Genomic DNA, 27,140 nt, shown 5'->3' on the forward strand with positions numbered 1-27,140 from the left:
CTAATCAAGGCATCATTGGGCTGTCTCAGGCTTCTTCACAACCTTGACCTCAAATTCCAAACCAGCCTGTGTACTCAGGTCACTTGTTGCCCGTTTTGTCTGTTGCGGCTTGATATCCAGATTGAGTCTGCTCTGCCCTCTGGGTTCCTAGCATTTGTTTGTCCTGCATGTATCTCCTTCACACCCTCGCTGTCTTCCAAATGTCATCGCCCTGGCCCAGATAAAACACTGACCGCGATTTGATTCTGGCAGCAGAAAATAAGAAAAGAAGAAAGATGAAAGCTAAAAGTTAAGGAGGAAATAGTGCTTCTTTTAGAAAAAGTTATTTATAATACACATAAGTATGAAGTCTGGAAGTCAACTAGGTTATGCTGCTGTTAACAAATTTACTTTGAAATCTCAGTGGACTAAAATGAGAAAGGATTATTTCTCCATCTTGGTATATATTCGGTGGGTATTTGGAGGTGGGCGGAGAATTTGCTCTATGTAGAAACTAGGCTACAAGAGTCTCAACTTCTCGAAGCTTCTTCATTAGGAGCAAGACTCTTTCTTGATTTCCTGGCAGGTGAAGAGAGATGGGATGATACAAGGGGTTTTTCATAGCCTCAGCCTGGAACTAAAACAGATCACTTCCTGTCACAGCCCATTAGCTCGAGCTGGATGTAGGGCGCCTCCCATCTCAAGGAGGCTGGGAAGCCCAACTTCTCCCTGTGGCTTAAAAGAGAGCACGGGAGGCTTGGAGTGGCAGCTGTGCACAGTGATGCCCATAGATTGGCTCTAAAATTCTTGCAATTGTTCCCTTAGCTCAAGGGCGAATGCACTGCCAGTTGTGACAATTCTCCTTATTTGTAGTTGACAATAACCAAAGAAGCTTGCAACAAGTTGGATAAAAAGAAAATGATAGCACACGTGTTAAAAGCTGAGAAAACCTAAGATACCAGAGAGTGGTTATGTTGCTACAGTTTTATTTTACTGTTCTGCTTTCATTTGTTTTATTTTTGTGGCACGAGGAGAAGTTTTTTTAATGTTAGTTTTTAATGTATACCTTGTATTTAATGAACCAAGATTAAAAATGGAGCATTTAATGCTCATTTTTATGCACGATCACATATATAGTCAAAAGCATAAGATAGCAAGGATATCTTGTTAAGAGCAACTTTTAGTGTTTCAATTCGACAGCCGGCTTGCTAACCACATGCATCAGATTTATCAATATTGTGATTTAATTCTAGAGTGTCACCTGCACTTCTATATATGTTTCAGCTTATAATACAGATAAACCCATGATGGCTCAATACTTACATTAATTATGGCACTAGTTTACCTAGACCTGCCATGAAAATACTTTATATACTCAGTGCATAAACTGAACATTTTGCCAAGAGGATGCTAAAAATAATGGGGAAAGAAAGCTGTTAAACTACCCTCTATTACTGCTTCTCTTCTGCCTTATATATTGAAAAGTTTTGAGTTATTTAATTGTATGTAACTCTTGGAGATGGCTTTTATACACTTTGAAAGCCTACGATTGGATTAGGGGGGCCGCAATTCTGTCCTTCTGAAGAGCCTGGAGCCCTCTGAGTGGTGGGCAAGGACTGGACGCTGGAGCCTCATCACAGCTCAGGACATCGCATCAGATAAGCAGCAGGAAATACGAACAAACAAATAGTGCTCCTCTCATTTCGCAAAATGAGGTTTATCAAGCACTCTTTCCTCTATTAAGACCACCACGAAATTGAAGCATTTTAGCAAGATCTAACACCCAACACCAGGAGCTGATAGTTTGTGAGACATCTTCCGAAGCCTCCTCCATCACAGCCAAGTGCGTCTTCGTAGCACGCCTAGGTCCCTAGAAGAATGGCGAATTTGACCTGGTCCTCTCTCTCTGCAGCTGTGAGGTGCACGAGCAAAAAGCAACCAGCTCCATCCCTGGAATTTAAGATACTTCTTAATCCTGAAAGCTCATAAGTGCTAGTATTAATTTTTAAAAAATCAATCTCATACAGGTTGATAAAACCTTCACTATCATTTGAAGTGACCCTTTTAATACTGCCTGGTTTTCTGCAGGAAATAGTTGTCAAACCAGCACTATAAATTCCTGAGAAAAACATTTAATAAGACCATGTTTCGATTTAACAGAATATATATTTTAGAGCTAAACTCACTAATGACATAACTCCCAAATTTGCAGGAGATGACAACTAAAATATATTTTTTATCAGATTTGCTGGAAAAACAAAAACAAAAAAAATTAAAAGTAAAACAATTCTCTACTCACTGAATATTTTAGATATATTTCCTAGTGGAGAAGAACAAAATGTACTATGACTTAAAGAAGAGACGTGAGATGAAAATATACTTTCGAAACAGAAATCAATCCACAAAATTATTTCACTTGAATAGACACACATTTTGTAAATGGAAAAACTAGAAAAGAAAAATTATATGACTTGTTCAAATTTCTAAAGGTGCTTTACAAATGGAGCAAGAAATAGAATGTTGTTCTCCTAACTTAAAATATCTGGTTTGAGATTTTTTGGTATTTATTTCTTCTAGGAATTTGTTAAGATAAAAATGTTTATTTATTCACATATTGTAAGACAGATACTAACTAAAGTTTAAAAACATCTTTTTTCCAAAAGTTTCTGCGCATATTTCAAGTCTCCAGCATCATGTCTAGATTTTTTCCCTCTTTTCTTTTTTTTTTTCCTTGTGATTATCACAGAAGAAAAAAAAAAAGAAAATGAGATTTTTATCAGAGGACAGTTCCGACCTTGAAAGAGGGAAAGACCTTTAACATAGAGAAAAACTGAAACATATTTAAAGAGTTGGGTAGGAAGATGTTACTACATTATTTTACTTTAAATGGATATAAAGAAAAAGTTGCCGAGTTTTTTGTCACTTGAATAAGGACAGGGATTTTCTTATGAGGCTCTGAAGGGCTTTATAGTTGAAAAGTAATGTGAAAAACAATCACTTCTGCCACTGAATGACTGTTATAAGGCTCAGCACCTTCAATACAAAGATGCTTCTGTTCAATTTCCAGTCACACCAAATTCTCATTACAGGCAGCTAAATCTCATCTCTCTATGAGCCGGACTGTATCAAAAGTAGCAGCTTTATGCATTAAGTTTTGTAACACACACTTACATCCCATATATCCCAGGTCACAAACCAAATCCTCAGACTTTTTTTCCCCCTCAGTGAATGACAGGCTGGGATGCTAAACGTCAATGGGACCAGGAAGCAAAGACGTATTCGTGACCAAGATGCCCTTGAAAATAAGAAAGAAATTCTGTTGCTGTTTGTAAACCAACGTGTCTAGTTCGCAAGTGTTTGCATAAAACCTAGTTTCATATTGAAGAAGAAGAAAGAAGAAGAAGAGGAGGAGGAGGAGGAGGAAGAAAGGATTGCTGAGAGTTTCATTCGGAATCCATGAGGAAGAAAATCAGAGAGGCAATTAATCCCCCAAAAACAAAAGTTCTAGGGTAGAAAACTCAAAAGCTTACTTAGTAATTTCCCTGCCATTCTCTCTTCTCGCGTTATTTGCAAACATTAGATACTGCTAGGTTCCTTCTAAGGTCTGGTGAGAAAATAAAATTAAATGCCAGTGAGGTTAAAATTCCCAGACTAACCATGGAAGTCGGGAGAGGAAGGTGCAGGCTCCAATAATGAATGCAAGGGTTGAGGGCATGAGCCCCGAGTCAAAGTGTAACTCACCTCACCAGTAAGGAGGCCAAGGAACTTGACCTTCGACAGCTCTGCTCTTTAAAGAGAGCTCTTTTTCAGCAGTGAAGAGCTGCTCAAATAGGCAGAAAAATGAATATCGCTTTCAAAATGGAAAATAGGTCAACTGATATGACAGAACGAAAGCTGGATACTGTCCATTTATTTTTAAGGCAGCAAAGCAGAAATGAAAGGTAAAATTTAAGGATACAAAAATGGCACACTTTCGCCTTGGCAGCACGTCCATTCTCATGCTGAGAGTCTGTAGTTTGCCGTGCCTGGGAACGCTGGCTTCATTTTAAGACTTAACCAAATCCAAGTAATCAACTAAATGGTGTGTGCTTATTTATACTGCTCCTGAATAGATGCAAAGGACGTACCAGAATAGGCTAATTGAAGAGGAGTTAGGTGATAGAGCTGGGAACTAAACAAGCAGCAGCCATGGTAATGAATGGTTTGAAGATAAATTGAAATAATGGTGTTCATAAGGCAAGAGCCATGATAGTGATACGAAATTGGGATCCTGTTTATAGTTACATTATAAATGACAACTATGAATCCATATATATTAGACCCATGGAATAGACTGCAAAAATGGCCATCATACGTCATAGTGCCGTCGACCAAAAGTGGTATCTGTTTACTCATCCTCAAATTGGTGCTAGCGCTGTTTTTGCTTCGGCTAATAGAAAGTGGAAGAAATGACATTGTGTCAATTCTGAGAATAAGCCTCAAAAGAACTTGCAGTTTTTCCTCCCACCCCCTTCTCTCTCTTTCTCTCTCTATCAGAACCTCCCACCTCTGCCTGAACAGGGCCCAAGCCCGGTCGGTCTCGTCTTATAAATGAGGAGGGAGTCGATATATAGCCACCGCTCTTGCTCCAGCCAACTCTCAGCCAGTTTTATCAGCAGGAGAAGTGGCTAGCTGATCCCAGACCAAACTGCCAACTTACAGAATTATGAGCTGAATACGAAGTTGTTACTTTAAGCCACAAAGTTTTATGGTGATTTGTTATACACCAGAAGATAATAAATAGAACTCATAAATTCTAAAAAGCTTCATATGTCTATTATTAACTCAATTTGTCAAACCTTTATTGACTGGTTACTATGTGCCAGGCAGGCTGACAAAGCTCGGTAATAGTACTTTAGGGAGACAGAGCCCCCTGGGGCACAGCCCATCCTGGGGATGCCGGGAAGGCTTCCAGATGAGACTACCTGAGTGAGGACTTGAAATATATTTATGAACGGGCCAGGTAAAGGAAGCAGGGGAGAGGTATTTCAGTCACTGGAAATGGTAAAGGTAAACAGAAGTTAAACAGCAAGGTACAAGCAAGAAGGTACAAGAATTTACATTAGTAGAATGTAAAGTTTTAGGTAAGAAACGGCAAGAAATGAGATGAGATAGAGATGCAGGCCCGTAGTTCTGAAGCATTATGGTGCATAAAAACAATCTGGTGGTGGGAAGAACAGAAATTTCTAGGGCTCTATCCATAAATTCTGATCCAGTAACTCTGTGATGGAGGCCAGACTTTGAGCTTCAAGTGTTTTTTTGTTTGTTTGTTTTGTTTTGTTTTGTTTTGTTTTAATTTTGCATTTTTAATATGCAATCCAGGAGGGTCTGGTGCAGATTGTTCATGGACCACACTTTGAAAAACATCACTAAGCAATGCGAGGTCTCTTGAAGTGATTTTAAAACTAGAGTGACTAGGGCATTCTCTGTATTGTTCTCGGGTTGGCATTTAAGGTTGATTTTCCTGGCTGTGGTCTGGGAGGTAAATTTAAGGCACTCAGTGAAAGAGGCAAGAACGAGATAAACTAAATTAGGACAGTGGCAGTAAGAAAGGGAACCAATATATGAAATATTTAGGCAGTTAAATTGTCAGGGGTTTCTGATGATTGGGGGGTCGGAGGGGGGGGAAGGGGTAGTGAGCGTGGCACCCAGATGTCATGAGAGTTTGGATATCTTAAAAATGTCCAGAATGCACTGGTTTGGAAGTTAGAGGTACCGACTTAGGAGTTGTCAGTATATTGGTGTAAACTAAACCACGGGAGTTGAGGAGAGTTCCTGGGAAAGGGAACCGAGTGAGAAGGGACAAGGTAATGACAAAACCCAGAGTTACAGCAACGCTTAAGAGACATCTAAAAGATGAACTGCAGTTCAGGGGGCCAAGACTGCCACAGAGTTAAGAGAAAAACAGCTACAGCGATGCCGTCGTCCCAGGAGCCATAAACTAGCGCTATTCCGGGCAAACCGCGATATACAGTCACCCTATTTAAAAATTAAAACATGTCTCTCAAAGTCGTCTGTAGTCATTGCCAGTTTTCACTAGAGTTTTGGGTGCAGAAGGCTGAAAAGAGTGGTTTGAGTAATGACCCGGAGGTAAAAATGTGAAAAATTAATTTGTACAACCTCTTATGAAAATGTAAGGTACGCAGAAAATTATAAATGTGAATGTTAAAAAAAAAAGTGACTACTTAAGCACTTTGGTGGACAACTTCACGGAGTCTCTCTGTCCATACATCACTTTAAATAAATAGAATCTTTGATTTAAATTTTATGTATATCCACATATATTATTGCATATATAATAAAATGTGTCTCGCTCAGCAATATTGTCATCCTGCATGTTAATCATCTATATCAGGGCTGAAAAACTTTTTCTGTAAAGGGCCAGGTAGTGAATATTTTAGGCTCTGTGAGCCACATGGTCCCTGTTGCGGCCATTCAGCTCTGTGTCAGCTCGGTGACATGCAAACGACCTTGGACAGTATGCCACGGAATGGGCCCAGACGAACCGGCCCGTGGGCTGGAGTTTGCCAAATGCCGATCTGTTTCATCATTTTTTAATGACTTCACAGGACTTACGGCTGTACCATAAATTATTTAACCAACCTCACTTCAAGAAACATATCCCAAAGACATTTTCCAGTGTTTGAAAATGTACGTACGAATATGTGTAATACAGCCTTATATATCATCCCAGAAAAACAGAAATGAGGTAAATAATCATCAGAAGAAGATTAATTAGGTGATTTTTGGTATATATAATGATTTATTTCAAAATTCCTAAATGGTAAAGTTCGATCACCAAGTACATGATTATTTCTTTTCTGAATTATCTGACCTCTAACTCAGATCAGTGTCTTCGGTTGCAGAGATCTGAAAATGTTTTTCAAAATCAATTATAATGTGGATGGTCATGTTATTTTGACTTTACCATGACAGGAAGATGAATATGTACAAAAATATAATACTACTGAACCCACAGAACTTGCTCAAATTTCTCCAATTATCTCACTAATTTTTTTTTTTTTTTTTGGTCCAGGATTCAGTCCAAAATCACACTTTGCATTTAGTCATCATGCTTCCTCAGTTTCCTTTAATGTGGAGCAGGCCTTCAGTCCTTCTTTGGTTTTCATGGCCTTGACCCTTTTCGAGTCGGGCATTATGATATCCCAGGACCCATGACCCCACCTAAGTGCTCACATCTAGTTTCTAAATACCATGCTCCAATGAGAGAAAACTATGCATCTTTGGAGAAACAGATGGTTTCAGGACTGGGGCAGAAAAAGTATAAGATGAGCCTGAAATATCTTCTGGTTCCAGAAAATATGAAAGTGTTTAAAAGGGGGAGTGTACATTCCGGAAAGATATAGAAGCCAACTTGAAGGAGAGTCCCAAAGGCCAAATCTGGGGAAACCGAACAACAGAATAAATAATGATCCTGATAGATTATAACCCTTGGAATCAAATAAGAATTCATCTGTCCATAGGCATATAAACCATGAATGAACAAATGAATGGATGAACAACTAAATAGAGTAAATTTTCCTTTACTATAAATTTCTAACCAGAATCTGTACATTAACAAATGAGTGAAATAAAAATCACCATTTGGGTCTACGGTCACGCCACCCTGAACACACCTGATCCCATCTGATCTCGGAAGCTAAGCAGAGTCAGGCCTGGTTAGTACTTGGGAGACCACCTAGGAAGATCAGGTGCTATAGGTGTCAAAAAATAAAAAATAGAATAAAATAAAATAAAAAATCACCATAGACTTCTAATGCCTACCTATATGATATATTGAGAAGGTCACAACCTCTCAATATATCATATATCGCTTTCTGGAATCTTTGCCAAAAATGCAAAACCTGAATTTAAATATGAGGAAATATCAGAGAAAATGCATTGATCATCAGAGCGTAGCCGACCCGGGATTAGACGCACTAGGGGATGCCACGTGCTAGGTGCGCTGTCTGTTTGGCCTGTATTCAGTTCACAGAGAGATCCGTTTAAAGATTTTTAAAAAGAAAAATTACAGGATGAGAGCCGTGCCTCAGGAAGACTAAACTGGCAGCAGGGATCAGATACTAAATGAAGGGGGTAAAAATGGAAGCTCTAGAGGCATCCATGCCTATCAGGAACCATACATTCTTTCAGGTGCATTGTAATCATAATCTCAACTAGAGTGACAGCCATAGAAATGGAGAAGAGTAAGCTGAGAAGTAACATGAAGAGGAATCAACATGATTTTCCCTCTCATCGAAGGCGGAGGCGCTGAAGGAGGAGTGGAAGGACTGTCCTTACATGTGAGACCGAGCGGCCATCAGGGGAAGTCAGTCTGCAGTGTGGGAAAGAGACTTAACTTGTAGCAATGATCGCATTTTCCATTTAGAAACTGAGTTTGAGGAGAACATGTAACTTGTGCAGTGTTGCAATGCCAGTGACAGACAGAACCAGTAGTTAAACCCCAGTCTTTTAAATTTAGAAGTTTCTATGGTCTCCACGAAGTTCTGTGTATGTGGAAGCTCTCCAGGGGATTAACAAGAACTGTGCACTTTCTGCAACTGTCTGTTTATAAGGGCACAGACCATCAAACTTATGTAAAACTCATTATAAGCAACTCATAAAAAAAAATGTGAAAGCATAAGTGAAGTTCCCTTTCTCAGTGAGTTTCACTAGGCTTTATACAGAAGTGATGACCATGTTCACAGCCTCGTAGGGCTTTTGATAGTCACCTGACTGTCAGAGCCTAGTCAACCTTTGAGATCACTTATTCCAGGGCCATCATTTTACAGATCAGGTGTCTGATCCTGCACATTCCAATATTTATATGAAGGTTAGATGGAAGGATACTGATGTAAGAAAGTCATTTAATTCACATTAATTCTCTCAGCATATTTTAAGAGCAGACAGGAGCTAGAATTTTAGTTTTCAATTCCCTATATAAATTGGCAAAAGTGTTGCATCCTAAATATCTGCACTGAAGTAGAGTATAATGCTCTGAATACGTCTGAAACCACACATAGCAACATAACCAAGGTCGGCTCAGAAGGTGGGCAAAAGACCCATCACTCAGCCCACTGAGTTCAAGTGCAGAACGTAGCCTCGATAAGAAATGAGGGCTGGGCACTGATACTGATCACTAAATAACTCATCATCCTTCCACTCCTGGTGGTGGGAAGTGTCGCTGAGCCCAGAGTTCCCCTCTCCCACCCACCACTAGAGGGAGATGATGAGGCTAAAAGCAGAGCACTCAACTTCCCTGCAGAAAGCGTAGAATGAATGAGAAAAAACTCGTCATTTTAGCTAATATAGTAAAAGGTTAAATGAATATATGCTAAAATAAGTAAGTTTATTCTCATAAAATATTTTTGCTCATTTCTAATACCTGTAATTAACAGCAAAATAAATAGACACACACTGGGAAGGGTACACATATAAAAGCACATCTACGGAAACACAGTGTTTGTCTTGAAGTTTCACAGCCAGAGCAAACACATTTTTAAATCCTTCTTTAACCATGGTTCATTACATATTCTGAGGAAGGTTTTCCATTGTGGTCCTTTAATTGTTTATGTTCCTGAAAAGGAATAAAAAAAAAAAAAACATTTCTAACTCGGGTACTCTCAAATCATACTCTACCCTCTTGCAATTAAAATATAAATTTACTTAAGACACTGTTTGCCTCAAACAACCATGGTTTCAAAACAGACACTCCATGAAATTCGTTAGTAACAAATGAATGCTTAGGAGCAGAGCAAAGCTTCAATGAAAAGATTAAAGTTCTGGAGATAAAATGGGGGAAACTCTAAGCTCAGGGCACAGTCTCTCTCCTCAGATTTTAGTTTGGTTTTAATTATTCGTTTTCCCTTTCGTTTTCTCTTTCTATATACTGTTGGATAGAATTATAAATCTTAGGGAGAAAGAGCAGTCTGATCTTACCAAGGAAGTTGTTTTTCTCAGGTTCTTTTTTTCATTTTCAAGTTGGGTTCCAGCCCCAGACCTTACTGGACCTTACCGCTTCTGGTGACTCACCAGGGACCAAAGTCCATGACAGGACCTGAATGCTTCAACCGTCCAGGAACTGGCTTGCTTATGGAAATTCTTCCTTTTCTCCCCCTCACCTAAAAACGGGATTCAACAATGTCGAAATGATAATTAGATGAAGAAATAAAGAAAGGACTTGGACATGAGTTCCTTTCTCATCCTTGTCATTTCCTTTCTCTCCCGCCTTAAGATCATGTAAATTTCTAAGTACTCCAAAGAAGTTATTGAAAACTGGGCACTTAAATGTATTCTTCCAAAATATTCAAAAGTGACAATTCAAAAAACAATGGTTTCTTTCCCATCATTGGTATGTTAAGAGTAGAAGGAATGCATTAGTAATCTTGTTAGATAATCACAGGGTACACTTCACAGCTACTGAAGATGGTAATATTTGATAGCACGTACTGCAATATACAATTCAGCATTGCTCAGGATTGAAGTAGAATTGCTTCTCAGTTGGAAAAAAATATCAAACGGATATTTTTGAACTTCTCAGTAGGTGATAATCCAGTAACTCTGAGAAACATTTCATAGGCATATGGAACAAATTACTTTAGTAATTGCAAAAGGATTATTAATACTTATAGGTCAGTAGTCTTGACCTTTTCAAATGTAACCGTTTTTGCTGAGACTAGAACTTAAAACTAAACTAAACTGTTGTGATATTTACCTTAAAAATGTTAAGTGAATGAGATAGCAAATTAATGAATTATTTAAATATACCACCCACATTTTTAGTCTGCATCTGGGCATGAATAAGAAAGGTTGTTTATTTTTTACATTGTGAGGGATTGCATACACATACGAATGCTGTGCCTCTGCCTTATAAATTCTAAATAGTAACTGGATGGCAAGAAGGAAAAAGAAAACTACAAAGCCTTCCTTTATTTATCTCAATTTCGACATTACATTTGGAAAGGTGAAGAATAGTTCTGGCCAGTGTTTCTTCAATTCTATAGCCTTCCAAAACGGACAATATCAGTTTCATAGCAATGCCATGACCATTTATTCCCACCACAGAAGGGCATTTTGCCTGATGAAAACATAATTGGAAAAAAGTCCTTCTTATGTGGCATTGTAAGCCATCTGCCATATTCAAATTTGTAATACATAGCAAACTCAAAAAGAAAAAAAATGTAGAAAGAGAAGTTTCTGGGACAAAATCAGCATCTAAGAACTATGAAAAAAAATCACATTATTAGGAAAAGTTACACAAAAATTAACAGCATATGAACATGAAAAAATACCTAGCCTGAATTTTTATTGCTATAATATTCCTCTATATACTTTAATATATTCCCAACTCATCAAGGAGTAATTTATTATTTTTGTTCATTAAAAAGATTGTGTTGTGTGCTAATCTGTTCTAAGTGCTTTATCAATATTAAATCACTCAATCTGTATAACATCCGACCTTATAAGGCGAGCATCTTTATCATGCTTGTCTTCCAGTAGGAAGAAACTGAGCAAAGCAGCCAGGATTGAAACTCAGGCAGTCTGTAAGTGAAGTCTCACTCTTCCCACTACACTGCCGCTGAATGCTTCCCTTCTCTGCTATACAGTTATAAAAATTGATCTAAAATATAGTTAAACATTTTAAAAAATGAGAATTATGTTCTAGGTTTAATTCTCAAGTTGGCACTAACATCGAAATTCATGTTCTAGTTTATGGAATATGTGCTTTCTTTCCTGAAAAACTTTTCTATAACACATAGGTCTACATAAAAGATGAAAGATGCTTTCTTCTAACCACCAATGGATACAGTGATTTGATCCACTAAAAAATATGTATGTGTATATATATAAAATATATATATACACCAAATGTTACCTATCATACATAAAATTTCTATATATATGAAATACATAGGTAGGAAAATAAAATCAACATTATTTTTCTTCCTTTCCCCTCCAAAATGATTTATTGTCACCAGAATGAAAGAGTAAGAAAAAGTAGGGAATAAATAAAACTCAGAAAAAATTAGTTTGTATCTTCCATAGAGAACTACAATATGTATTAAAGAAGTCACATTGTTTTTCAATGTCTGTCAAAGAACAGAAATAAATCGAAACTGTTTCTTTATGTGTGTTGCTCTAAACCAAATAATGAACTGGTTTTCAATAACATTAACCTGCCTCCTTGTTAGCCGACAACGTTCCGGAGCCCCGCGCCTCTCATTCCTGCATACTCGACTGAAAATTAAGTTAAAGCTTTCATTACACTTGCTTCTTTATCCACTGAAAATTTTCAACACATTATGAAAATTAAGCAATATTTTACTGCAGTATTTTTAGTACAAAATGATAGAACTAACATTTATTAAAGTGCCATAATTTAGGGGGAGGGATAAAATACAAATTGAAAGTTTGGTAAAAATGATTTTGAGCTAATTTGAGTAGGGGCAAGACTCAGTACCCTACAACTGACCGTAAGCTTCATGAAGACTAGATCTCCATGGATTCTGAGCTTGATAGGAAACCTCACACTCAGAAGAGGATCTACAATTAAGCGTTTTGAAACTCTGTTTTAAAGAAGAGAAAGAAACATACTAGTAATTGTTAAAACAGTATGTCATTCCAACATTTCTGCATACAAATAAAAGCTTTTACAGATCTCAGGTGAACTGTGACACACAGATCTCACCACCTGATCGTTTATGAATTGTGTTTCCCTCTCCTTCTCTTTCAGGCCTCATTTTTCTACATCCCATTACACACTCCACTCCTGCAGAAAGACATATCTTCTTCCAACCTACAGCAATGCCAAGGTCCTCATCGGATCTTCTGTCTTATTGTAAAATTGGACCTTATAATTAATTACCTGCTGTTTTTCTACCTGGCTCCCATTAAACTATTTCTGCTCACTCATCCCCACTTACCTGGAGGTTTTCAGGAGTCCTCACTCAGTCCTTTACTGTCTCCCGGAAGTGGAAGAGTGCCAAGTGGGGCAGGAAGTAGAAGGGAAAAGATTCACGGGGCCTGGGCACCCCCGGTTGGAAACCTATCATGCATTCGGGAAAGCTTCACATGCACCCAGCTCCTATCTGTCTCATTGTCTTTTCCTTTTCTTCCTCGCTCTGATTTTTCATTTTCACCCCACATCTTGACTTCTCGCCCCACCAACTTGGTCAACCTGAGCAATGTTTGATTTGGTTATGTCAAACAAGAGAGCTAACCATTATTCACATATACTGATTAACCTTTATATTTAAAGTAAGCCAGTGATGATCATAGATAATCATAAAATGTGTAACAATCTTTGTTGTGAGTTTTATTTAATAACAACACTCCATTCTTATCATGTGCTCGGGCTTTATAAATCCTCATATAAGTAGCATAATTTTCTCCTTGCAAAAAAAAAAAAAAAGATTTAAAGAAGTACTGTTTCACATCTTTCTAGAGACTAAAAACATCAGCCTGACAAGCGGAAAAGTAAGTTTTATTTACAGCCATGGAATTAAATAAATTATACTTTGAGGGGTTGGGGGGGGAGGCAAAGAATTCATTCAAATTAAATTATTCTAAAAGCAAAGAGAACACCAGTTAGCTAAAGAAAATATAGACCTACATTTTAGCCAAGTAGTATTTTTAAAGGCTATGTTGATTAACAGTGCTTAATACTGCTTAATATATAGAAAGCATACAGTAAATATTAACTAATTGAATAAATTAGTGAATGAATGAACAAATAAATGAATTGCTTTTCTGGTTTATACCAGGCTGTTAAAATAACTTTGAAAATATTTAGCCATTTTCTACATTCTTCAGTTATGTATAATTACTTCGCAGTCGGTCAATGCTAAAGATTTAGCTTTCTTTTCGGTAGTAGGTCTCACTGATTTTATCTTCCCTTTCCAAAGCCCCTTCTGTCTTTGAAGGTTGCCTGCCATACTGCCTTGTTGTTAAATTCAATTAGATATAACGTTTTTTATGTCCCTGACACATGAAACTATGAACCTCTGCTCGACAGCGGGAGTTGTAAGCAATTGACACCGCCTGTCTCCAGGGTGGTGCTGGGCCGAGGCACATGCTGCCCCCAGGGAAGGCCTGAGAGCAAGATGCACCCAGGTCACGGCTCGGAGGCATCTCTGCTCCTGAAGTTCCTGCAGCGATTAAGTGAGAAGTTGCACTGAGGCTGTAGCAACGGGGCACTCAGTCTCTTAGTTACGCTGAGGAGCTGGTGAGGAGTTGGAAGGACATCAAAACACGATGCTGCTTCTTACAACTACAGCGCTGTACTCTAGCAAAAGCACGAGTCCGTGAGAAATTTGCGTGCGATTATTATTGTTTACAGAGAAGGAATGGCTGCTCTTTTGCTTGTAGGATCAGAATGGATACAGAGAAATAAGCAAGAATTCAGTGATCTGAGATTTTTTTAAAGTAGGAAAATTTTTATCTGGGTGAGAATGTTCCAACTCCTCCTCTTATTAACTCTCTGACTTAAGACTAGATTCTTGTATTCCCTGTATTTGTACCTCTCTTTTCTCTGCTGTTAAATGTGAGAGAATGATGCTTACATGTGAGTCCCACGGTTGGCACTTAGTAAATATTCAATGAAAGGCTGGCAAGCATTAAACGGGTGCCCAATAAATGCAAATGGATACATGTATACATATATAGACATTTATATATTATATAATTTATATAATTATATTATGTACTTATTACATATTATATAACGTACTCCCTAGTATTATATATATTATTATAGTATATTATATATTATGCATTCTATTATGTAATATGTAATGCATTGTATCTAATGCATATATAATGCGATATATGATATGTTACATATTCAATATATATTATATATTTATATATTATATGTAATATGTTTACATAAATATACTTATATGTACAGTTGACTCTTGAGCAATGCAGGAGTTGGGGCGCGGAACCCCTGCAAAGTTGAAAATTCATATATAACTTTTGACTCCTCTCAAACTTAACTACTGTTAACCACAAGCCTTACTGAAAACATAGTCAATTAACCCATATTGTGTATGTATGTTCCATGTATTATGTACTGTATTCTTACAATAAAGGAAGCTAGAGGGAAAAAATGTCATTAAGAAAATGATAAGAAAGAGAAAATACATTTACACTACTTATTGAAAAAAATTCATGTTTAAATGGACCCTCACAGTTCAAACTCCTGTTATCTAAGAGTCAACTGTATGCGAAAGGATCACGGTGGCAGGGAGGGCACACCGGTTTGGGTGGGTAACACAGGACGTGGCCCCCCTCCTCCCACAACTGTCTCCGCCTATCGCAATCCTTACCCAAAGACTCGGGTTCCTGTGAGAAGACAGGAAATGGAAATACTGACCCTGGCAACAAGCTCCATTCCACAGCAGTGATGGCAAATAAACTCACAGAGGCGGTCGAACCATTTGCTGGATCACTCGCCCCTTCTGCGGCTCTCTACATCCGCTTGCTGTGCACAGTGGAGAACTACGTGCTTACGTGCTAGTGACAAGTAGGGAGATGGCTCTGTGATATGGCCAGCCAAGCGCATATGTCGAAACCTGAAGAATAATTAATTCTTGCATCAGGGTAAACTGGTTAACAGCCAACGCATAGAGAGCTTCAAGAGGATGAGGATTCAAAAATGGCTCCTTCATTCTGTCTGGTGTGTCCTTGTGAGCGGCCTTCAGCATGGGCTGAGCTCTCAGAACACACTATAGGGCCACCCTCTTTATCAACAGAAGCATTCCTCTTGTATCTTCTTGCCTGAATCTTGTGCTACCCAGGTCCTCTGTAATTTTAACAAACCCTACCCTCTCTCACATGCCCCAGGCCTCACATTCATTTGTAGCCTGCCTCTGGCATGGGTGGGAAGCAATTCTTGGTTCCTCAAGATAGCACAGGAGCCCCAGAGAATATCATTCCTGAGTCCAGTCATCATGATATTCAGGTCTGAAGATGACAATTCTAAAAACTAGTCATACACCTGGCTAGAGAAGGATTATCTCCATCAGCCTTTTTTTTAACCTTACTGTGCTAAAAGGACTATCTGTCACCTTCTCACTGTCCAATTCCATTTTTAAAAACCTTTTTTGGCTTAGGCCATATTAGTCTGGTGAAGAGGATGTGCGTGTGTGGTGGGGGACGTAGCATACCATTGCAGGTAGAATCCTTCTGCTGAATCCCATGTCGACCACATTTAGCTTGAGAATTGACACAAATGATTTCTGAATACAGGTCCTCATATGGGCCCACTACCATTGCCTCTTGTCTTTTTTTTCTTTTAACTTTACTCTCCTCCTCATCAAATCCAACTTGAATTCCACTATTTACATTCTCCAATTTTCTCATGTCTCTCTACTTACGAGTTTTTGGTTACACATGTACCTATTTATTCACCTAAAATACTACACTTTACGAAATACATACATAAATTTTTGTTGATTATTTTAAACTTATAAGAAAACGGTATGATCCACATCTTGTGGGTGAGGAAACTTCAGAGAAATTAGGAAACATGACTGAGATCACACAGCTAGAAAGTGTCATAGCTACAATTCTAACCTAAACCATTTATCTCTTGGACTGGGGCTTTCATTGGTGCCATATGCCTTCATATGACATTTACTACATTACGAAATCTGAGTTCATCCATTTCCAACAATATAGCCAGATGTTGACTGCTAACCTTTCTACTCTAGCAAAGCTAGTCTTCACGCTGTCACCCAGCCCCATCTGGAGAGCTGGTTCCCTCCCTTATAGTCAGTATTTCCCAATCTGGAATATTCTTCAGCCTTCTGATTCTCTGAGTCTTTTGAACAGGAACTCTGCCAGCCTCTCATCAGCTTAAGGTCCAGTTCAGCTCCCACCCTTCCTCTAGGCTTTCCCACATTGCCACAGCCTCTCATAGTCACTCCTCCTTCACAATCTTAGGCAGTTATGATTTTTCTCTCTCTCTGTGGACATTATGAGCAGGCCCTCCTGGCATTAGATGCTGTCTCTATGGCAACTCATCTTTACCCTGGCTGGAGAAAGTTGCTTAAAAAATAGAGGATGAGAGTATTCCCTGAGGCACCGTGTTCTTGTGTCACCTTTTCTTGTGCTATCGCTGGAGATAGAAAATCACCAATTTATCAACACCATACTTTTCAAAATTGTCAGAATACAACTTAAATCTCCTCTCCTCAATAAGGCTTCCTCGACGCTTTTAGTTGGAATTTAGCAAGCTTCCTTATATCCTCATAATACCAAGCACATGCTTTTTATACAGCACTTACTACAACATGCTGTTAAATTTTTTGATTGTCAATTTATACAGCCATCTCATACCTTCTGTTGCATAGCTCCCTGGGCATAAAGGAAGCGACACTCATTGTGACCCACTGTGGCGCTGGCTCCAGAATGGCAGAATTCATTGCATGTTATGTAGCGGGATGAATGAATGGATAAACGAATGAATGAAAAAGCGAAGATGCAGATTTAGTGAAAACTAAAACACAATTTCCCTAAATGACATCTGGCTAGCAATGAGAGCCTCGAGCTATCCAACAAAAACCTTGTTAATCCTTAATTTGGCTGAAATAACTTTCAACTCTGATAAGGGTCAAAAGAAGAGAAATTTACTGTGAAATATGGCTTCCCTTAGGAAGTGTTAAGCTTTGTTGTTTTGGCTCTCAGTTCAGCCTCAAATCCCGTTTGACCCACAGAACAGCAGAATCATGATGAGAAGCCAAACAAAAGGGAAAAATATGGAAAGAAAAAGAGAAGAGATAAGAAAGAAGAGTTTCCATTAGACAGAAACAATAGGTGGGTTTACTCAAGGAGAAAATCAAAACAATTACAGCAACTTTTTAAAAAAAACTGCAGAGGCTTTTTTTTTTTAAGACAAGGCAACTCTTGGTTGACCTCACAGATTGCAAAGACCTTGTCAGCTTACAGTCCTTTTTTTTTTTTTTTTTTTTTACACTTGCAGTACCTGGTCTTCCTAGGTGGTCTCCCATCCAAGTACTAACCAGGTCTAACCCTGCTTAGCTTCCGAGATCAGATGGGACGGGGCTTGTTCAAGGTGGCATGGCCGTAGACTTGCAGAGGCTTTTGAAGACCTACTGTAATGTAACAGATGAGACAACTGAGGCCCGGAGGTGGTTGTGACGTAATCAAGATGAATTAACTGAATCAAGGTTTTCTACCAACCGTCCACTTTCTCCACTGCACCTCACTGCCTTTCTATTGCTGCTACATTCTGAATTTAAATCCCCTACAGTAAAACATAATAACATAAACATAGTAATAATAATATAAACAACTCTGAGTCCCTATTTTCTATTTAATAAGGTGGAATGATCGGACTAGCTAATTCACAGAGCCTCTGTCAGTATTAAATGAAATAATGAGTATAAAGTGCTTAGGACAGACCGGCATATTGGAAACACTCAATATATATCGCTATTATTAGAACTATCATTTGCCTTAAACTCATGTCTATTTCAATTTAGATCTTCCTGGAAAAGCTGGCACGAAAACGGAACTAGTACAAATATAACATATTGGATGTCAGCTCATAAAAATGAAGCTTATGATACCCATGCTCTACGATTACATCTTTGATTCTGTGGCTACTATTATGTATATCACCTACCTCGTCGCTCCAATAATTCAAGGTGCTATACACAAAATTACACATTGTGTATGCCCCAGGCTACATTTAAGAAACTGAATCCCCGCCTATGCCCTTCCACGGCTGTTATAAATCCACTAAGTAGTAGGGGGAACTCAAATGCTTTTTAACTAGCCTGGATACCAGTTATGATTTCCTGGTGGTCCACCTGCAACGCAGCTACAGTTCTACTCAATATCCAGCTGGGGACAAATATTTATTGAGCTTCTAATATGCGGCAGGCATTTGGTTGGGGCCAGGATGTAGCGGTGAACAAAGCAAGCAAAGACCTCTGACTTACTAGAACTACTGTCTCGTGGAAAAATTATCAAGAACAGTAAAGGGCAGAAATAAAAGTGTTTAGTCTTTGGAAATGTCATCTGCTAGGTCCAAAGATAAGCTGCCCTTACATTTAAAATAAAGAGATTTCTAATACAATTTTTCCTTTTACCCTGACATGGTGCAATCCGTCTGGTAAGATCTTGGGCATGGCTTCTACACTGTGACCAATTGTTCCACCTGACATGCTTTTAACTTCCTTATTTGCACAAGAAATACCAAGTGAGAATAATATATCAAAAGATATGAGAAAAATCTATTGGTGATGAGGATAATAATTACAGATAACTTAAAGCAGAAATACCAAAGCTTTGAAAGGAATGCATAAATCATATCACCAAGGAAAAGGAAGTTACTTTTAGGGCCCATTTATCTAATCTCTAACACCTCCACCTTCCTCTCTGACTCTGGCGTCTTTACTGAAATCTTTTAAGCCAAAAGCAGCACTTATGCAGTTTGGGATCACACTCAAGAGTTTCCACTGCACAATATCACCTCCCCGCTCCACACCAGCTATAATAGAAATATCAAATATGAATCTAGTATTTTTAAATACAAAGAACAATTCAAACATAACATGCTTAATTTGAGAATCAGTGACTGCATGGAATGTAATAGAGCATTGCATATTTTATTATTTGTAAATTGCCTGCCACCTTTATATCTGTTAAGATTTATAATAAACGTAAGCATTTGTATGTATTTATGCAAACATGCGTGCACAGTATATACTACACTTACACACGTATATGTGTGCAGGAGGGTGAGCAGCCAATGTTCACCTTTTACTGGAACTCTGCTGTTCGAAATAGAGAGAAGGATGCTGGTGTGGGAACAGAAAGAGGAAAGAAGAGAGAAACCACAACAGAGCATACTAAGCAGTGTGGCAAGGGTTCACCATCCCTTGGTGACTGAGGGCATGGAATGGGATACCTAACCCAACCTTAGACAGAAGAATGGTCAAGGAAGACATCCCAGAAAAAGGACTACCTAAGCCAGTTTTGATGAATGGACAGAAACTAGCCAAGAGAATATCAGGGCGGGGTGGGGGGTGGTGCAGTGTGAACACATAGACATCGTTATGATTTGGGGTATGAAGAACAGGACCAAAGAAAAGAGAGCTGAGAAAAATCTATCAGGTTTAGAAAAATACACTTTTGTTCGCTCTTTAAAAAAATAATATGAAACCTAGGTGAACAAAAATTGTATACTCCTCAAAGAGCGTTAGGGACTTTTTCTCTAAGTTTTGTAATGCGAAAGAAAAGCACTCGAGTGTTTCTACATAGAACTAATCTCTCATACCCAGCTTCCCGAGTCCTATTGGAAATCAAGGGCAAGCAAACAGACCACCCAACTTCCTGTCAGATTAACACATTATTGATCAATATGCTATCTTTCCAGTCATCAAGCTCAGCAAACAATAATTCTCCACTAACTTTGGGTTACAACAAAAATAGAAGTTCTGTTCTTTCCATAGCAATTATTTCTAACAATTCATCTTCTTTTAGATAACCTGATGGGAAAACAGATCATTACAATTATTCTGTACTGGGCATCAATGTAGGCACATTGTTCCTTATATGAGATTCTCCCAGAGTCCTGTAAAGACTAACTCCTGCACCAGCTGACCCTGGGTCTAGAGAGCCTGAGGATGAGCAGTGCAGTGAATGCAACTTAGAAATCACTACCAGTAATGGCTGGCATGAGAGAGGCTCACTGCCTTTCTCGACTGTGTCAAAATGAAAGAATATGACTCACGCCAAGGAAAAAGCCTACTTTAAAAACATAAAAAGATAAGCCGGGGCTGTGCATTGTGGGGGCCCGCGACCACTGTGTCCCCCCGCGATGTGGCACGTGCGTGCTGTGCGTGGGGGCCCGCGACCACTGTGTCCCCCGGTGATGTGGCACGTGCGTGCTGTGCGTGGGGGCCCACGACCACTGTGTCCCCCGGCGATGTGGCACGTGCGCGCTGTGCGTGCTGCTTTTCCTCTCTGGCAGGTTCACCTGCCGCGGCTGATTTGCTCTCACCGTAGAGGCCCCGCTAGTCCTGAGCGCCTTCTCCACGCGTCTCCCTCATCTGCTGAAAACATAATCATCTCCTGTTTGAGAAGATAAATCTATTCCTGGATGGCTATCGGTTGAGCAAAACGAACGTCGCGAAGTTATAAATTAGTCGTGAAAGTGCCCGGGACTGGACCTAGAACTTGAACCCTACGTTTATTAAAGCCGTCAAGTGAAACCGCAAAAATGTATGAGAAGAGAAAGGAGCACATGAACTTTCATTTGCTCTGCCTAAGTCTGTCCAAGTGGATGGAAAGAAATCTACGTAGCCAGAGGTCTGTGAAACTTCAGGTGGTATGCTCAAATACTATTTTGCTCATGCCTGTGGGAGAAGTTGGGCAGAAAAGATGCAAATGGAAACTTAAGTCACCTGGAACTAGACATGGGCCAAAAAAGAATCCAATGTCTCATAAAGGGAATAGAGCTAGTTATTAATAGCAGCATGAACAATGTGTAAAGAATGTGTATGGTCTGCCATAGAGAAAAGTCATTCTTTTGTAAAAAGCCTTTTTGATAGCGAGTATGGTGAGTGTGAGATAAAACTCTTCATAAAATGGGCATGGCACAATTCACTTGTGGGAGCCATGACGCAGCTTCCGTACTTGGCATCCTTTACACTGGTTGAGCTGCGATTGCTAAGTAAAAATCAGGAAGAAATCAACTGCTCCCATAACTTCCCTATAAAACCAAAATGAATGATGGAGTCTGCATGATCATGTCATAACACACTAAGAGCTTAGCAGCTGTTTTCTGCACATTTCGCTACTGATGTTCAGTGGATGTACAATTTATCGTAATCAGAAATGAATTACCATTTATACTGGGTGATGCATAGATGATACAGAAAATAAATTACTAAGATGAGTCACACTCATACTAGTTTATTAGCTGTGTGCCCTTAATCTGAACTTATCTAAGCCTCGTTTTCTTATCTGAAAAAGGGATATAAAAATAATGCTTGTACTTCTTACCTCGAAGGATCAAATTAAATATATGTATATCTCTAGCTAGACTAGCCAGCTTTTTACTCTGAATGGGATCATACTTATTTTAAGGCTAAAATTACAATGATTCTAAGACCCTACCTGCTACGTGAGAAATCAGCCCCTCTCAAAGATTCTATCAATTATTTTGAAAGTTGAAAAAAGGGACTTAATCAACAATGGCAGTCATTCTCCCTTTCCTCTCCTACTTCACTTAGCACTCCTGCTGTCCAAATCCTGCTTAAGAAAGGAGCCTAAGCCCCACCACCGCAGCAGGAGCGGTGTGAGAACACCTTTGTTCCGTGCCAAGTCAGCTGTCCACGGATGCTTGCAAAGCTGCCGGTCCTCGACCTGCTGAAGCGATGCTTGATTCCTTGCCGAGCCAGGAAACACGCGGTCCTCTTCCCAGCTCTGTGATGCATGTTACAGCTGGGCCATCACCAGCTGGAAAGCCCCGCCTCGCTCCTAGTGTCTCAGTCTCCTGAAGGGAGTTGGTTTTTGGAGTCTTCCCGCCCCCTCCACGCCTATCACCCAGTCTCAGGAACTAGAGAAGAGATGCCTTGTCGTCTTTTCCAACCATCTGTCTCCTCCCGCCCCTCACCTCACACAAAAACTCTGTAAAGGTTTCCCAGTTTCCAGACGCAGATCCACAGAGATCCCTGAGCAAACACGTGGATGCAAACAAATGCTGGTGGTGATTAGAAGATGGGCGGGAAATACACACAGCACGTCACTCAGCTCCATCAGCCGAAACGCCTGTTTCTGTGTGGATGCATTCACTTATCCAGTGACTAGGTAACAAACTCTTCAAATTAGCTGGATTCGTACAGAGAACTCAAGAAATAGCGTTATTTGTGTCATAGAGAGAGTAGCTTTCAAATCCGCTCTTTTGGATAACTCTTTCTTCCCATGACTAATACCTCAGAAAGGCCCCACGGTCTTTTCTGGCTGTTTTCAGTTATTAACAATTACATTAGATATGAAATGATTCTATTCCAATTAAAATTAAAATTTTAATATCTTGGTCTGTTTAAAACTACTCTTCATCCCACAATTCCAGCTGTTGCCTCAGCTCTTTCTTTATATCTAAAATAATGACGAAACGCCACTCTGCCCCTTCTAGCCCATATTCTACACTTATTTCTTCCAAACAGTCTGGCGTCAGAATTAGGGCACTTCATTTTTGCGTCTCATTGACTAATTACGTATATTAAATCAGACATTTAGATATTATAATTCTGGCAGGCGAAAAAAAGTGGGGGGGAGCATTAACAGCATAAAATACTACATCGTGATGGCTTCGTTTTTATTTCTCTGACTTCTAGCTACAATGACTTTTCCATGTGTTTGTTGTCATTGTCATTATTTTGCTTTGTGTTTTCCTTCAAGTGAAAAGCTTATTTAGACAAACTTTCTGCAATAATTAGTCAACATGAAATTATTAGTTAGAATACATAAGTTTTGGCACATTACCTAATTTTTGGCGGCAAGGAGATGAATACTGAGTCTTTTCCCTCTTGGTGGTACCTCCTCTCTCTGCTTATTTTTTTCTGAGTCCTGCTCTCAGATGAAGCTAGTCCTTGGGCAGTTCTGACAAAGAGTCTCTCTCAGCAGGCTCCTTCCTGCTAACGGTTTCCACTGCTATAAACTAATATGTCAGTGACAGAAGTTCCTGAGATGGTGAACTTTTTCTAATTTCCTTTCTCCAGATACACCCCTCCTCCAAAGTGCTCACGATGCAGAAAGTTCAGAGGTTAGTCAAAGCGATTTTTATCATGGCATCTTTATTTTTATCATTTTTATGACGGAATCTCAAGGTATAAAATGTACAGACGAACTACACTTAATGTGAATGTGGAATTTATTAACTGAAGTTGGGTATTTTGAGAGGGGAAGGGAGAGCTATTTTTATTTTGAGTCTGGGCCAGCAGACATAGACAAAACTCTCCCAAACAAACCTGGACATACGGAAAACAATCAACGTGGCGACGAACAAGTGATTAGACAGTCACCTGTGGGAGCTCTTTCTTTGTCCTGTATTTATCGCCTAGCTTTGCTTTCTTTGTTGTAAATCCACCTTACTTCTCATGAAATGCTGAGGTAGACTTTTTTTTTTTTTTCAAAAATGACCACAACAATTACGCTCATGCTTGTTGGCCACGTGATTCTGCCACTTGTTCCATTAAGAGGTAGAGTTTGTTTTGCCTTTTTCCCTCTCCTTGAGTTTGCAGTGGGCTGGTGATTTACCTGGACCAATAATATGTGGAGGAAGTGATGTCACGTGACGTCTGGGGCCCGAGGCCTCAAGAGCGTCCTCCTTTGCCCTCTTAGAATTGTGCCCTGCAATCACTGTCATGTGAACAAGCTCAGGATGAAAGCTTCAGCAACTGGGTAACACATCTCAGCAGAGGCTGGCCCTGGATGGTCCACCCACAGGATGGCTGAGCCCAGCCAGGCAGCCCACGGAACTGTGGGAAATAATGGGCCACATACTGTTTTAACCCAATACATTTTGACTTGGTTTGTTATATAACAGAAGACAACTATACCAAATACTTAAAAGATTTTCCCCTCCACAGTTTGTAGACACTTGTAGTTTAATAACTGCGATAAAGCTATTTTAGGAGTTATCCAACACACCAAGTTTTGAAGACTGTGCAGGTTTTAAAACCAGCACAACCTTTAGCAAATGGCCTCTGTGTTCCAAGCTAAAGCAGTAAGCTTATCCCTGTCACCTCTTTGGTATAAAGGGGAAACCAATAAAATAAGGGCTTAGCTTGTACCAAGTCAGGGATCACACTCATTCGTGCTCCTAGAGGCTTCACAACTGTGCAAACTAAAGGGCATTATTGTCTACTTTTTGTTCTGGCCTCCAAAATTAACATCATCTCAGTTATCTTTAAACAAGCAACACCTTCTCCTGCCTCGGCTACTCATTCATTAAAATCTCCTATTATGATGAGCCAAGTATTAGGCTGGAGGAATTACATCGTGTCATTCAACCCTCACAATCTCAACATGTAGGTGACATTGGGGAGAATAAATTCCTTGCTCGTGTTTCTCCAAATAGTAACTGAGAGGATCAGGACTCCAATTCAAGGACTATCTTATACCAGAATTTGCGTAATTTCCTGTTTACTCATATCTACCTTAATGTCCAAATAAAGAGGGTTCTGATTTCTCGAAAGGGCCTTTCCACCTGTCCTGAAGATTCCATGACTCCACATGTAGGGAATTTCATGCCAATGGTGCCATTTACTGGAGTTAGGCCTTAGATGAGGTTAATATCAATCCTTAAATATTACACAATAAATTTTATAAGCTTTTCAGAAGAAATAATAACTGAAATAAATGTGCAAATTTAGATGACTGAGACCTATATAATTTCTCACTTGAATGACTCTTTGAACCACTGGGAACTCTCCTTCACTCTAGATAATCCCCTCTGAGATAGCATTAAATTCTGGAAGGTGACTGTCAGCAGGTTTCAAAAGCAAACTTGCTGCCATAAAAATCCCTTTATCTGGAGGCGTCTTTCCTCTGGGGAAACATAATGAATAGTATGAACAGTGTCATTTAAGAACGAGTGGCAAAATAGGTAGCACCCATCTCTAAGGTTACTTACTGTACATTTTTCTGAAACACCAAGAGCTGTGAGACCAACAGCAACTGAGGTACCACCACATTGGGAGTGAAGTCCCTTTTATAAACAAGAATCTACAGTTTGATAAACAAATGCTCCTCGCTTCACAGTAAACGTGTTCTGGAAATAACTACTATTCTTAAAAAAAAAAAAAAAAAAGACTAAGAACTTCCCTGCATCAAGAAGAGATAAACGATTTCAAATTAAAACACAGCTGTTCAAATACATATTTTCAAATATTTTGAATCTCGAGAATGTTTGCCTAAAGGAATTTTTCAATCTTTTCACATGCAACATTCTGTCTGGCCTTGAAAGTGCTAAAAATTCCACAAGAAGGCTGCTGGCAATATTTCTGTTTCATTAGAGAAAAGAATACTAAAATCAGTTGGCTCTGAACTCAGATCAAATTATACAATGAGAAGTATTGAAAATGACAATTTCAACTATCTGTGACAATTACATAAATCTTTTAAGTGAAAATCAGAGACAAAATCTTTAAAACAACAAAAAAAAAGTGATTAGAACTATTTTTAAATTCTTGTTTCTTATTATAAGAGCTTGTTCTACCCAATGTAGAAGGATTGCAAAATATAAAAATACAAACAAATAAATCTAAAATATAAATAAAACTATAAATAATACACTTAAAAGATTAGTGTTATACTTTAAGTATTCTTTTCATTTTTACCTATATAATGTTATAATGAAAACTTAATAGTATAACTCGATTTTTTTACCCAACATTTTAGCATGAGTATATTCCCATGCCCTTCAATAAAAATTAAAAATAAAAAACAAAAGAAAAAAACGTAAACTATAATGCTATAGAAATTCTACCTTATAGATGTATAACTCATTTCATCATTCTCTTTTGTTGAATATTGTGGAAATGTATAGAAAGAAGATAAGCATTTCATTTAAATATGGAACTAATATAGAATTGAGCATATATAAACATGTATATTAACTATACTAAAGGCTATAATGGTAGCTTACTTATTTCTATACACTCTGAGCATGCTCTACTTGGTTAATCAAAAGCATTTATCACGTGAGTGTTTATACGTGTGTGATGTAGCTTCACACATTCTTTAAAAGGCTCCAGTCCTTGCTGACACCCATCTTGATGCCCATGGTGGGCTGGTATTCAAATCTCTTGCTTGGTCTCTAGAGAATGTGCATTGGATTCTGGTCTGTCAATGCGATTCAGAATAAAAACTAGAAAACACCAAAGTTGGTTTTTTCAGAAGTTTATCCATAAAACAAGTTTAAAACTAATAATATATTAAGCCTCTAGGTACATATTTACTTTCATTTTCATCTTTGCACATGACATTAGCTTTGTTCTACAGATTATAGAGAAGATGTACAAACTTATAGAGAAGATATATATGTGTGTGAGTGTGTATATATGTGCATATATGTG

The 27,140-nt window shown here is 38.8% G+C and overlaps 1 protein-coding gene and 2 pseudogenes across 6 annotated transcripts in view; 1 reads left to right on the forward strand and 2 right to left on the reverse strand.

Annotated features, from left to right (window-relative positions):
* The window catches only part of INPP4B (inositol polyphosphate-4-phosphatase type II B), a 553,469-nt gene that overhangs the window by 378,938 nt on the left and 147,391 nt on the right, over positions 1–27,140 (reverse strand). The gene's annotated exons all lie outside the window — the stretch shown is intronic.
* LOC118612673 lies at positions 7,628–7,742 on the forward strand (annotated as a pseudogene).
* LOC118612717 lies at positions 17,996–18,114 on the reverse strand (annotated as a pseudogene).

This window comes from Rousettus aegyptiacus, unplaced genomic scaffold (genome assembly GCF_014176215.1).
Source record: "Rousettus aegyptiacus isolate mRouAeg1 unplaced genomic scaffold, mRouAeg1.p scaffold_m13_p_16, whole genome shotgun sequence".
Lineage (NCBI taxonomy): Eukaryota > Metazoa > Chordata > Mammalia > Chiroptera > Pteropodidae > Rousettus > Rousettus aegyptiacus.